Source organism: Octopus bimaculoides, chromosome 3 (assembly GCF_001194135.2).
Source record: "Octopus bimaculoides isolate UCB-OBI-ISO-001 chromosome 3, ASM119413v2, whole genome shotgun sequence".
NCBI lineage: Eukaryota > Metazoa > Mollusca > Cephalopoda > Octopoda > Octopodidae > Octopus > Octopus bimaculoides.
In genome coordinates this window covers 85,502,474-85,517,362 of record NC_068983.1, presented here as the reverse complement: position 1 = coordinate 85,517,362, position 14,889 = coordinate 85,502,474, and the positions used below count along the sequence as shown (strand labels likewise).

Genomic DNA, 14,889 nt, shown 5'->3' with positions numbered 1-14,889 from the left:
ATACACATATATGACGGGCTTCTTTCAGTTTCCGTCTACCAAATCCACTCACAAGGCTTTGGTCGGCCCGAGGCTATAGTAGAAGACACTTGCCCAAGGTGCCACGCAGTGGGACTGAACCCAGAACCATGTGGTTCGTAAGCAAGCTACTTACCACACAGCCACTCCTACGTCTACGTTTGTAAACATATATACGGTAACGTCCTTTATTATTATTGTATATATAACATAATGCAAACGTGTAGCTTTTTTGTGCACTTTGTTTGCAGAAAATAAAGAAATAACAGTAATAACGTCAGTGAAAAATAAATATAGCTTAAAGTATTTTCGCGCCCGACATCACAAAATGCCTCTGAATAAAGATTGCCAGACAGCAAATAGAGACTCAGACATTGCTTAGAAAGTATTTTTCATTTGTAACCTCGTATATAGTACGCACTAGGGATTTTGACCTCTAAATTTTGGGGTAAAAATGCAGATTATACTTGGATTTATGGTAGTCAGGTGGCATATAATTACATTGACCGATTTAAAGCATGAACATTGCATGCGTAAATTTACGTCAAGCATTTTAAATGAGTTAAAGGCATTATTGATAGGTAGAAAAGGAGTGAAGAGAAGGGGATCTCTTTAGAATATTCCACCTGCTCACCACAAAATTGTTGGCTTTTTGTCTAAATTAGATATCAAAATGCAGCCAAGGTCACCATTGCATTTTGTCCTTTCAGGGTTGATAAAATAAGTACCAGTTAAGCACTGGGATTGATGTGATCGAGTAGCCCCATCTAAAATCTCAAGCCTTGTACTTATAATGGAAAGGATTGTTATTATTATTCAAATGCAGCCAAGGTCAACTTTGCCTTTCATCCTTTTGGAGTCAGTAAAGTAATTACCAACTGAGCACTTGGGTTGATGTTAACAACTAGTACCCCCCACTCACATTTAAAGACTGTAAACAAATACTGTGAGCCAGTTTTTCTAATGCTCCAATGATTCTGGCTGCCCACTGTCTTCAAAAATAGTGTCTGATTTAGGCACAAAGCCAGCAGTTTTGATGGGAGGAGTAAAATCAATTAAATTAGTATAGTACTTTATTTTATCCACAATAGAGGAATGAAAGGCAAAGCTGACTTCAGCAAGATTTGAACTTAAAATGCAAAGAACCAGATTAAGTACCACCAGGTACTTTTTCTAATTGATTCTATCAGTCTACTGCCCTTTTATTTTATGAACAACAATAATAATGTTTGATAAAGGCAGAAAACCTGAAGTTTTTTTTTCTTTTTTTTTTTGTCAGGGTTACTTGATTAAATTGACCCCAATACTTGACTGGTACTTTATTTTATCAACCTCAAAAGGATGGAAAGCAAAGTTGATTATGGTAAGATTTGAATGCAAAGAGTCGGATTAAATGCTGCAAAGCTTTGTGTTCAACACTCTAGTGATTTCAACAATCCATTGTACTTAATAATAATAATAATAATAATAATAATAATGATAATAATGATAATAATGATAATAATCCTTTCTACCACAGGTACAATGCTTGGAATTTTCAGGGAGGAGTAAGTTGATTACATTGACCCCAGTGTGTGACTTGTACTTATTTCATCCCTGAAAGGACGAAAAATCAAGTCAAACTCAGCGGAATTTGAACTCAGAATGTAAAGACAGACAAAATGCTGTCTAACATTTTGCCTAGCATGCTAAGAATTCTGCTAGCTCACCACCTTAATAAAAATAATAATAATAATAATAATAATAATAATAATAATAATAAAAATAATAATCCTTTCCATGTGTGTGTAAGTGTGTAAAATGGGTTTCTTTCAGTTTCTGTCTACCAAATCCACTCACAAGGCTTTGGTCAGCCTCTGGCTATAGTAGAAGACACTTGTCCACAGTGCAACACAGTGACACTGAGCCCAGCACAATGTGGTTGAAAAGCAAACTTTTTTTAAAAAAATTTTTATTTTTCATTTTATGATTTTGTGGCAGTAACTTTTTGATAAAGTTAACTCAATCAATGACCTAGTTTTGGAACCAATTAATTTCATAGAGGTGATTAAAAGAGAAAAGGTGGAAATCAGCGAAGGTGTAAAAATTTGTTTTGCTGCATCTAACATTTGTAAATTGTAGTAATCTCTGTATCTTTATTTATATGATATTCAGTAGCTACATTTTGTGGTGTGCTTGTTGTTCTTTTCTCTTTCTTACATTTCAAAAGTATTTGGAAAAGACATGAATATTACATCTTCAATCTCCCTTTCATAACCCTTTTGCATTCAGATTACTTTGTCAGATGTAATACTCTCTTTACTCTATACTCTTTTACTTGTTTCAGTCACCTGACTGCGGCCATGCTGGAGCACCGCCTTTAGTCGAGAAAATCGACCCCAGGACTTATTATTTGTAAGCCTAGTACTTATTCTATCGGTCTCTTTTTGCTGAACCGCTAAGTTACGGGGTGGTAAACACACCAGCATCGGTTGTCAAGCGACGGTGGGGGGGACAAACACAAACAAACAAACACACATACATATATATATATATATATATATATATACATATATACGACGGGCTTCTTTCGGTTTCCGTCTACCAAATCCATTCACAAGGTCTTGATCAGCTTGAGACTATAGTAGAAGACACTTGCCTAAGGTACCACGCAGTGGGACTGAACCCGGAACCATGTCGTTGGTAAGCAAGCTACTTACCACAACAGCCACTGCTGCTTATTCATTAACATTTTAAGAAATTTATGTCTGCAGGCATGGCTGTGTAGTAAGATGCTTGCTTCTCAACCACATGGTTCTGAGTTTAGTCCCACTACATGGTGCCTTGGGCAAGTGTCTGCTACTATAGCCTCTGCTGACCAAAGCCCTATGAGTAGATCTGCTTGACAGAAACTGAAGAAGCCTATATATATATGTCTGTGTTTATTTCCCTACCATCGCTTGACAATTGATGTTGGTGTGCTTATGTCCTCATAACATAGCAGTTCGACAAAAGAGACTGATAGAGTAAGTACTAGGCTTACAAAGAATAAGTCCTGGGGTTGATTTCTTTCACTAAAAAAGTCTTGAAGGTGGTGCTCCAGCATGACCACAGTCAAATGACTGAAGCAAGTAAAAGAATACAACCTTGTAGATTTGAGATTTCAAAGATGTGATTATTTTTAGAATGTTGTTACAGGCTAGGTGTGAGAGACCAGATCTGGCCAGTTTCAACATAAAGTGGATGGAATATTTGGGCAGCATAATGCCACTAAAGGGTTAAAATAAAAAAAATCCCTGGTCAGTTTTCATGTAAAAAAAGCCAGAAAAGAAAACTCCTCTAAACTTGCAAGAAAGTAAACCTAGCAAGAAATGTAGCTTTAACATACGTCCGACCAACTCATAAATCTCTCTGCCAGTAGGTAATTCATCAGTAGAAGTTACAAGTGGTGTGGAGGTGAAGCTAAGAAACAATTATAGCAATAAGCAAAAAAAAAAAAAAATTATAATTCAATTTATCTAGTTGTGCATTCTATTGTGTATGTATAATTGTGTGTGTGTAAATATATATATTTATACACACACACACACACACACATCTGTACATACACAATATATGTATACATGGAAATTTAGAATTGATTATAAAATGTAGGCCAAAATTACTTAATATATTTGCTTTTATCTTATTGATATCAAATAGAAATAAAGAGATGTTTTTCTGTATTTCATTCAATAATTCTTGTCTTCACTTTTTAAATATTCGCTTAAGAGATGGAAGAAATATTAGCCTTTCAGTTTTCTAATTGAAATTGAGTATGTCTATGTATATATATATGTATTAATTATTTACTGTTGAGCTAGTATTGTACAAGAAACATAGCAAACACTTTCTATTAATTCTATGAAGATAGAAATGTTAACTTTTTTGTGACAGATACAAATTGATTTTGAAAAGTGGGAAACACATACATGTGTGTGTGGATGTACGCGCGCGCGCGCGTGTGTGTACATCCACACACACGCTAATACATACATTTGCATGTAAAAAAAAGAAAACAATACCCAGAGTTGCTGTCAGTGAGGTGAAAGTTATAGTATAAAATGTTCAGTAAAAAATTTAGTGTACAGTAGGTGTCTATCAAGGTTTAGTTTTCATATCCCTTCTCTTAGTTCTCCAGTTTTTGGCACAATATCTTGTTTAAAGTTTTCATGCAATGTGTGCCAGTAATATTTTTGTTTACAGGAGAAGAGTTCAAGACTGGCATTTTTAGGAACACTTGTATGCTTGCTAGCTGGTTCTGATAGCCAAATCAGAGGAAAGATTCCAAACCTGATGAATGCAGAGCCTAGAATCTAGTAGTATGAAAGTAAAACCTGGCAAAGACAAAAGTCTCAACAAGAAAAAATATAGATCTCTTCTGCCATTTGGAAAGTAACTTTGCTTGAAATGTAAAATAGGTCTTGATAAGATGTCTATACAGTTTGTCCAATGTAAATTGTGTTATAAACACAAGAGATGCAATAGGATCACATGTAGGCTGATAGAGATGGAGTCCCTATTCAGCAGGTACACAATGGAAGTTAGCAATGAGAACATTCATGAAATTGTTTTAAAGTTCCAGAAAGCTCTCTAGAAGCAGTAGTTTGTTTTCTAAGTGACCTAATCATTTGTGGAGGTGGATATTTTGAAAATATGGTAAGGGTGGAAAAAGTTCAGGAAGCTATAACTTCTGCTGACAACAAAGGAATTCTCTCTTTTAGCAAAAGTTGTGTGATATGTGTATGAAATGTGTTACTGAATAATTGCAAAATATGAGCAATGAATGCAGAAGATGTGTGAAGTGTAGGAAGCAATTTATGTGATCATGGTCTCCTTGTTTGTGTGCATAAACGATAGAGGTCAAATGAGCTGAGTGGAAAATTGAGTATAAAATGGAACAATCAGCTGTGGTGTGCACTGGAATGATGTGTGAAGTTTATGAATTTTGATATTTGTGTAAAGATGTACCAAACTATATAAGTGAAAGGAATTTGTGGCAGAAGGCATGAGAAGTAGAGATGGCTTATCTCAGAATGCTGAAACTCATGAAGATGATGATGATGATGATGATGATGATGAAGATTATGGTAATGATGACCACTATGATCCCACAAGTAATGGTGAGATGCTGTGTTGCATCAAAAGAAATGGACATATAATAATGTTGATACTGGTGATACATGTGGAAAGCCATATAAGTCAAAGCAAGGAATTCCTACAAATGTTGATTATTCTCAACAATCAGTAATGGAAGTAACCTCTCTTTGCTGTCAGTTTGCAAACATTTGAGAGTTGAGTCATCCAGCTATACTAAATTCAACACTAATTCAGCTTTCATAAGATTTACTGGAGGTTGAGCCTTCTGTTTCTGCTGGATTTGCTGGAGAGAAAATGATTTGATTTCAACCATCTATTGCAATCAGCAGAAATAGGAGACAAAACTAACAGGAGATTCTACAGTTTCACTTGACCTACTCTAAATAGTAACCAAATCCCCCTTAAATCACATTTACTGTCTTATGAAATAGTAGGTTATATTAGATCATGTCTGGGACTATTTGAATAACTGTTGAGATCCTTGGTCTACACTTGTGCTAAGTTTTTCTTATTTGGATAATTTGATGACATTTAGAGGGAACTACTGTTGATAGTGTTCTGTTAGGTTATTCCACTTTACTTTTCCTCTTTTTTTATACATACTTATCCCTAAATTTATTGATGTTTTAGTGTGCGTTATGAAAAAAATTTTGCTTTTCTTTATGTAAAGAGTATATTGATATTTAATTATAAAGAAAATTGTTCAACATCTAAATTTGCTAAAACCATTTTATTTTTATTTACTGACTCCATTTTTACTATATGTCTTGTCGATATATAGTTATGGTTCTGAAAGGCTATACACTAGTGTGCTTGCAAGGTGTATCACGATGTACTGCAAAATGATAAAAATATAATTTAAGATGATAAAAAAAATCTAACACTAATGCTTGAGTGTCTTGAAAAATGTGCTATTCATAATTTAGTTATACATAGGTATGAAAGAAGATAAGCAATAGTTTTCAGTGCTTCTTTTTTTCTGAATTTTTCAACATAGTATTTTTGAAAAACCTTCACGCAAAGTGTGCCAGAAATGTTTTTGTTTGATCTCCAGTTTGCTGCAATGTCAAACAGATTGGGAAGTACTGATATATATATGTATATAGTAACCTCACAGTCACTATATTTTATATTCTGTCAATAAACTACTATTTCAAGAGTAGGAATCTCAAATATCCCACTGTAGCTCAGTTACTTACTGTTGGTTACTGATAGATATCATTAACCATAATCATAGTCATTTTCATACCAGCCTTGCCTGAGACAGAGCAAACTAATGTCATCCTATTTAAACTGAAATTTCAAGTCCAAAATCAGATTATAATATGAATAAGTAAACAAAATTAATTTAAATATTACAAAACCTAGCTATGGATAAAATTAGAATGTAAACAAATTTTTTCTATTTTTTTGATGTACAGAAAAAAAAAGGGGGGGAGAGTTTCTTGATAGACTTTTTTTTTTTCAATTGCTCCTCAGAGATAAACCTAGTTTACGTTCTCAATCAATAGAATAGAAATATTCAGCTACTAGATTTTTTTATTTATTATATATTCATAAGAAGTAATGAAAACTGATCTCAGAATGCTAAACCTCATGAAGATGATGATGGTGATGATGATTATAATCCACAACTAATAGTGAGATGCTGTGTTGCATCCAACCTATGCAAGCATGGGGGAAAAAATGGACATAAAATAATGTTGATGTAAGCACATTACTTCTATGTTTTTGATGTACAGAAAAAAAGAGAGGAGAGTCTTCTAATAGACCATTTCATAGTTTTTTTAATTGCTCCTCAAAAGCAAACCTAGTTTAATTTCTCAATCAATAGAATAGAATATTCAGCTACTATATAGCTGTATAGCAACCTCAATAGTGCTGGTGTTATGAAAAAAGGATGCAGTACATGGTGTGAAGTGGTCGGCATTATGAAGGGCATCCAGCCCTAGAAACCATGCCAGAGCAGACATTGGTGCACAATACTGCCCTTGGATCTATTGGAGCCTGTCAAACTGTCCAGCTCATGCCAGTGTGAAAAGAGGAAGTTAAACGATGATATTTCATGCTCAACACTGAGAAGCAGTCAAGAAAACATTCAGTGGTCCATCAGGAGACTCTGTTCTCCTTTTAACCCTGCATATCAAAAGCACAGGAGGAATGTGTTTACATTTTTATTTCACCCACAGCTTTCTAATTTACATCATCATCATTTAATGTCTTCTTTCCATGAGGAGAGGGGAAGACAGCAAATGGTGAACCCAGGTAAGGGATGAGGGAGGTGGTAGGAAGATGGATTGTGAGGGACAGATTTTGTGCAGAGCATTGGTCATGCCTCTGTGGCTTCAATTTTACTGAACTGGAAGGGTTTTCTTAGATATAGCAAATCACCTGTCATCGTGGGCCATTAAAATCATCTCTGCTATGAAGCTCAACAACTGAAGACTTATTTTTCATCACTTCATCCCACAAACTATCAAAGGGTCCTTTGTATGATCACTCGATTCGCTAGAAATAGGCACTCAAATTTTCCTTGGGTTTAGTCCTAGCATTTTGAAAAGAGAGAGGCAGATAAGATAATGCAATCCTAGATATACAATGTTTGAGAGAAGAACAGAATGGTCAAAGTGGAATGTCTTTTGAATGTGGGTCTGCTTAGTTAAGGCTGACCTGGGACTAAACAACAATTATATTATACTAAACCTTTCTAAAAGCTTGATATATTGAAAATTAATTGGAACTGTCTTTTTAGCTATCAAAAATTGTCAAAGAGCTGATTGTGTATATGTTTAACTGATAAAGTGAACTAATAGTATTTTAGGCTTTAGCTATTAATTTTAGCATATATATAATGCAGAAACAATTATTCTATCTTAAATTTATCTTCCAGCTTATTGTCTATTTCTTTTTTTTATCATCATCATCGTTTAACGTCCGCTTTCCATGCTAGCATGGGTTGGACGATTTGACTGAGGACTGGTGAACCAGATGGCTACACCAGGCTCCAATCTGATTTGGCAGAGTTTCTACAGCTGGATGCCCTTCCTAACGCCAACCACTCCGAGAGTGTAGTGGGTGTTTTTATGTGCCACCGGCACGAAGGCCAGTCAGGTGGTACTGGCAACGGCCAAACTCAAAATGGTGTATTTTACATGCCACCTGCACAGGAGCCAGTCCAGCGGAGCTGGCAACGATCTCGCTCAAATGTCTTTACACGTGCCCACGATTTCGCTTTCGCTTGTTTTTATCTATCTTTTAATTTATTTTGTATACCATTTCCCTCAGTATCTCACTGATCCTATTCTCAATTTGAAGGGGCTTGTTTTCCCTGTTTTTTTCCTTTTGTAAGTTACTAATTCCTTCATTCCTGCTTTTGTTGTTGTTGTTGTTGTTGTTTAGCTTCAGATTGGCCATGATTGAAGAGACCGCTGATTAAAAGCATTCCTGCCATGATGATTCCAAAGTTTTAGTGGCATGTAGGGATAAATTATCCATTGTGTTCTCTTTCCTTTCCCATGATGGCAGGGTTTGTGTTAGAGAGAGAATGGGGGAGATTTGGCTGCTATTTCTAACAGGTTAAGCAACTGTGCAGAGGATTCTTCATTGGCTTGTTACTGGAGTGTCTATCTTTTATTGTTTACTTGTTTCAGTCATTAGACTGTGGCCGTGCTGGGGCACAGGCTTGAAGGATTTTAGCCACATGAATCAACCAGTATTTATTTTCTTTTTACACCTGGTACTTATTCTATTGGTTCCTCTTGCTGAACACTAAGTTACAGGGATGTAAATACACTAACACCGCTTGTCAAGTAGTGATGGAGAACGCACGCACGCACGCACTGGGCTCCTTTCAGTTTCTGCCTATCCAATCCACTCACACAGCTTTGGTCAGCCCAAAGTTATAGTAGAAGGCATTTGCCTAAGATGCCACACATTGGGACTGAACCTGGAGCCATGTAGTTGTGGAGCAAACTTTTTACCACACAACCACACCTGCACCTATTTCTCCAACATCCTTTTTTCAAAACCAATAACTCAGTAATGAAATGTCTCCTTTCCTCTTTCAGCTAAAAAGAACGTAAGTAGAATAGAAGTATGCATTTGAACCTGGTAGCTATGGTTGTAGCAGTTTCATTAAAGACTACTTGCTGCTGGTAGTTGCTACTGAGTAACAATAGCAGCCAGTTCTATTTCAGTTGTTGTGTAACATGGAGGTCTCTAATGAAATGTTTAGAAATAATCCCAGATCAAAAAATTGCATATATATGCTTCAGATTTAGAAACATGCTGTATTGGATTGTTAGATGTAGTGGTTGGATCTGACTTGAAGCCCCGTCACCATTTGTATTGTTGTTACGATGTTAAGTTTTGGTCATGATAGCAATATTTATTAGGATAGATCTTTGGTCTACTGCAGAAATTCATGTCACAGCTATTTTGGTGTATATGTGTCTAGCCATTGAATAAAATGTAAAAGTCAGTGATTTTAATATAGCTGTTGTAAATGCTTGTTGCTGATTAGTCATGCTGGTGGTTAGTCACAGCCAAAGTGTAGCTTAAGCTAGACTTCGGATTTGAGTTGTACATGATGTGTGCGTGTGTATGACAGATTTTTCTATGCTCAGACACCCTTCCTGTTGGCAGCTCTCACTTGTCCCCAAGCAAGCTAATATTTCCCCCTGTGTCTGGACATGCCCCAAGAGAGACTGGAAACAAGTGTTTGCTCATTTGCAACTATCGTGTGATATCACGAGAAAGAGCCACAAATGCACCCACACACATGCACACGCACACACATGCACAGACTGACAGACAGATGGAGAGACAGACAAACAGACAGACAGACAAAGAGAGAGACAGACAGCGAGCTTCTTCCAGTTTCCATCTATCAAATATGCTCACAAGGCTTTTGGTCTGCTTGAGGCTACAGTAGAAGGCACTTGCCTGTGATATCTTGCAGTGGGACTGAACCTGAAATCATGTGGTTAGGGAGTGAGTTTCTTAACCACACAATGCAGGCATAGCTGTCTAGTTAGGAGTTCATTTCCCACCTATCATATGGTTTCAGGGTCAGTCCCATTGTCTGGCACCCTGTCTGGGGCAAGTGTCTTCTACTCTAGTTCTGGGATAACCAAAACCTTCTGAATGGATTTGGTAAATGGCAACAGAAGGAAGCTTATTGTGTGTGCATGCGTTTGTATGTGTGTCTCCTTGTTTTGACTTTGCACAATGGTTGTAAATATGCATCATTCGCATACCAGCAGTGTATTTCATTTCTAATCTTCCATGAAGATATGTCTCACCATGGGGGAAATATTATCTTGCTAGGAAACTGGTGAGGATTGATGACAGTAAGGGTATCTGGATGTAGAAAATCTTCCTCAATGGATTCCATCTGACCCATGCAAGTGTTGAACAGTGGGTGTTAAAATGATGATGATGGTGATGATAGATAAAATCACCAGGAGTTTTTTTTTTTTTAATAAGCTTTTAAATGAATTGATTTAATGGTATAGATAGTTAATCAGTTGGTATGGTGTATGGAGATTTAAAAGATTGTTATGCAGCAACAAAAAATTGATTTTCTTATCATGAAAGGACTGACTTTGTTGTTGAATATGTAGCATTGAGAACCCCACTGCTTGACTAAGACATCTCATATGTTGCTTTTTTTACTGAGTGTAATATATTATCTTCAGTCCATATTCTCTTTTAGTTATTGCCTGGTGTAATTTCAAGCCTCACAAATGGATTAACACAAGTGAGTTGAGGAAACATCTGAGAATCAAAGACACTGATAAATAAATGTGTGGCATACACATGTAGTGTAGAGTGTGGGGGAAGAAATTTATGAGTTGATGGAAAATACATGTGGCAGGTAACAGTAAATATAAGTGTCTTAATATTTTTGGAGGATAATCTCCCTTCGGGTAGGATACCAGTTTATTACAGTCAGCCATATATTATCTGGCAACTATTCTTGACAGCTGGATTAACAGAAGCAATCTGGAATAAAATAGTTTGCCTAGAACACGCCAAAATGTCTACAGCAAACGATTTGAACTCCTACCCTGTTAGTTTGTAGAGCACTTGCTTATCTAATCCATCCAGCTATCTCATCATTACAGTGATAGCAGCAGTAAACTAAAGAAAATATGGGGAAAATGTGCTTGATGATGATGATGCAGAGCTGTGATGACTGGAGATGACATGTTATGCTGCAGATTTATGCAACCCATGACAGCATGAGAGAAAAAAAAAATGGAGAGGATGAGGATAATTGTCTTATTTAATTTATAATTTTGTCAGATTCTGTCTTTTCGTTCTTTAACAAATCAATGTTCACTCTCATTTTTCTCCATTGCTGATATGACTTCATGTCCTTCACTTGATAGGTTGTTACTTAAGCTGGGCTCTAATTCCCTGATCTCTTAATGTCCATGTCATTTAGAAAATGGCACTGGCAGGTTTGTTGGTTTATCTTATTTCATTGTTATTTGTTAAACTGTATTTAGTAAATGATATTTGCCAACTTTGGAGATTATGTCAGTTGTCCAGCAGTTGTGTGTGCGTGCACACACACACACACACACACACACACACACACACACACACACACACACACGCGCGCAGAGTTTGTTTATAGTATTTAAACTATAGTGGTAGTTGCACACTATCTCTGCACAGCTCTGTGCAGTGGAAGGTATTGGGATTTCTTTGAAGAGTATTGTAAGAGGGATGATATTGTAAGATATTTCTGTACTGAATTGTAGGATATCTCTGCAGAGCATTTTGTGGAAGGTGTTGTATATCTCAGCACAGCATTGTGAGGTGAGAGAGGGAATATTGTGTGATCTATCTTTAGCATGAGCAGAGAGTTGGTGGTATTATCTTTGTAAGTGTCTCGTCTGTCCTCTCCACATGCTTGTAGGTTCTAGCGATGATTACAGTGGAAGCAAGCAAAGTGGGCTTTATTGGAATGCTGTAGTTTCTGCTCTTTTGCACCTATTCCTGGTGTTGTGTATTTTAGCAAAATGTTTTGGTACTATTGTTACAATTTTTGTGTGATGTATTTTGTTATACTTGTCAAAATGGAAGAAATAGTAGTGTAGTAATGGTTTGGCATGCTGTAGAGGTAACCACATGTATAACAAGTGACAAGGGCTGAGAATTGGATCTTGCTGCAGTAACAAAACATGCTTCTTGCATCTGCAGCCTTCATTTTGTGATTTATCTGCAATATGTGAAGCATGATGTTCTGTATTTTCTGTGGTTTGTTTACAGAGAGACTGGGACCACAAGTAAAACTGATATACTCCCAAATAAATTTAAGGTATTTCTTGTACACTAGTTTCAAAGTTTCTTAGTGCTGATCTTGTATGACATTGTAGGGAGTGTTTGGTTTCTCTGTGCAGGTTTTGTTTTGCCCCAGGTCAGTCTTGGTTGGGCAAAGCTATGACCAAAGGCACTCCAACTATTTTTATGCCTCAGAATACATTGTTCAGTAGTCAGTTTTTAGGACAATAGTATGTGATTTGAGGGAATTAGGCTATTATTACCTATCAGAACAAGAAACCATACAAAGACCCCCTCATTGGTATATTTTTGCACTATACTGTGTAATAGTGACAATATTTTGTACTGTCTCTGTGCAGCAATGTAGTGAATTGTGCAATTACTGACATTCCATCGATTATGATGAAAAAGGTTCCAATTAATCTTGTCAACAGAACAGCTTGCTTGTGAAATTAACATGCAAGTAGTTGAGCACTCCAAAGACATATGTACCCTTAACATATTTCTCAGAGAGATTCAGCATGACACAGAGTATGACAAAGCTGGCTCTTTGAATTACATGCACTACTCATTTTTGGCAGCTGAGTGGACTGGAACAATGTAAAATAAAATGTCTTGCTCAAGGACACAACATGCAGCTGAGAATCAAACTCATGATTGTAAGTCGAATACCCCAACCACTAAGCCATTCAACAATATGGACTTGCACACACTCTTTACATCATGACATTAATGTGCAATTTCTGCAGAGTATTACTGTACATAGTGGCAATTGTACAATATCATTGTCATTGTATAACATTTGCTTTCCATGCTGGCATATGTTGGATGGTTTGACATGGAGCTGACTAGCAGGGAGCTGTTCAGACTCCAATTGTCTGTTGTGGCATGGTTTCTACTGCTGGATGCCCTTCCTAACATCAACCACTAAAAAGAGTGTGCTGGGTGCTTTTTACATGCCACTCCTCCAGTCACCTGTGCACCATCCATAATAATCTAGGTTTGTTCACTCTTTGGGTTTAGATGTTTTCCCTTTAACCTTTTAGGTTTTAGATCACTCTGTCAAATGTAATGTTTCACATTGTTTTGAATGAATCATGCATTATCTTGTAGCATTGAGATTTCAGTGATATGACTGTCTAGTTTTAGAATGACATTGTAAAGTAGGTGTGAAAGGCTAGATCTGACCTGTTTGAACATAAAACAGGTAGGATATATTTGGGCTGGATATGGCTGGTTTAAATGCTTAAAGGTTAAAAAAAATTTATTTGTGAATTTATGCACTCCTGTTTACAAATTTATGGACTTTTTTTCCATGCAAAATTGTAAACTGTACTCTTATGTACAGATCTTGATTTACACATTCTTTTTATGCATAAAGCTATATTTTATACACTTTTTCTGAGCATAAAGCTGTGGGGGTGCCTCTTATGTTCACTTCCTTTCTCTTTATGTTTTTCGTCTCAGACTTTTCTTTGTGTTTTCTATAACATCACTTGCATCATCATTGTCACCATCGCCACCACCACCACCACCACCAGTGCTGCTCTTACACAGAAGCAACTAATTCACTAAGTGAACTAAACTTTTCAATCTGGTCTGCCAACCTTGTTCTTGTTTTCACATCTGTATATTTTTTTTTACAGTTGAAAACAAATTTTCTATTAAGTTATTGGATTTTTAGTTCATATATATTGAAATGTTTGCTCTTCTTTCGCCTCCTATCTGGTACCAGTAGCAATCTATTTTAGTTTTATTTCATTCATCCTTTTTAGTTTATTCTGATAGCTTTTGTTGTTTTATCCTTAATGCTTTAAAGCACAGAGGGAGTTGTAAATCTTTTTAAGATGCATGGTCCATATATACAGTGCAGTTGTTCTTGTCTGTTTAATTTACAATATTCACTGAAAGTTTGATGATGAATCTGCGGCTTACACATATGGGGGATATATATTCAGCCATGTAATGTGTTTGACATCTTTTACATTTACCTTGTTATTACACTCTGCTTGCTTGGTCGTTTTTCTCGATACATTTTTTTTCTCATTCATCACTACCATTCCACAAGAGAAAAACAAAAACAACAGGACCTTCCCCCCATATCTGCTTGGTTTTTCTTATTGTTTGTAGAATTCCATATCTGCACAACAAAAGCCGTTTATTTTAAAGAAAATGGGAAAGATTGTGGCAATCAGTCAGTTTATATAATATGATTAACATGAAGTTTGAAGTTGTAGTGTTGTTGTTTATCCCTAAGTCAGACTGGATCTAACAGCTCTGTGATTAAAGAGAAGCTTTCCAGCCACGACCATCTTGGTCTTTTTAAGGAATATCTAAGATTATCACATGTGTCTATTAATTGTTTAAAAGGTAGTTGGGTGTGATTTAAGGGGGATTTAGTTTTGTCTGATGCTTGACTAATTCTGCTACCAGCATATATATATATATATATATATA

At 36.2% G+C, this 14,889-nt stretch overlaps 1 protein-coding gene across 5 annotated transcripts in view; it reads left to right on the top strand.

Annotated features, from left to right (window-relative positions):
• The window catches only part of LOC106881021 (F-box/LRR-repeat protein 20), a 413,298-nt gene that overhangs the window by 169,182 nt on the left and 229,227 nt on the right, over positions 1-14,889 (top strand). The window contains exon 3 of one of the 5 annotated variants that reach the window (XM_052966260.1): positions 1,298-1,381. The exons of the other annotated variants lie outside the window; for them this stretch is intronic. The gene's annotated coding sequence lies outside the window, so the exon portion shown is untranslated. The remainder of the gene's footprint in view (positions 1-1,297; positions 1,382-14,889) is intronic. 5 annotated transcript variants of the gene reach the window in all.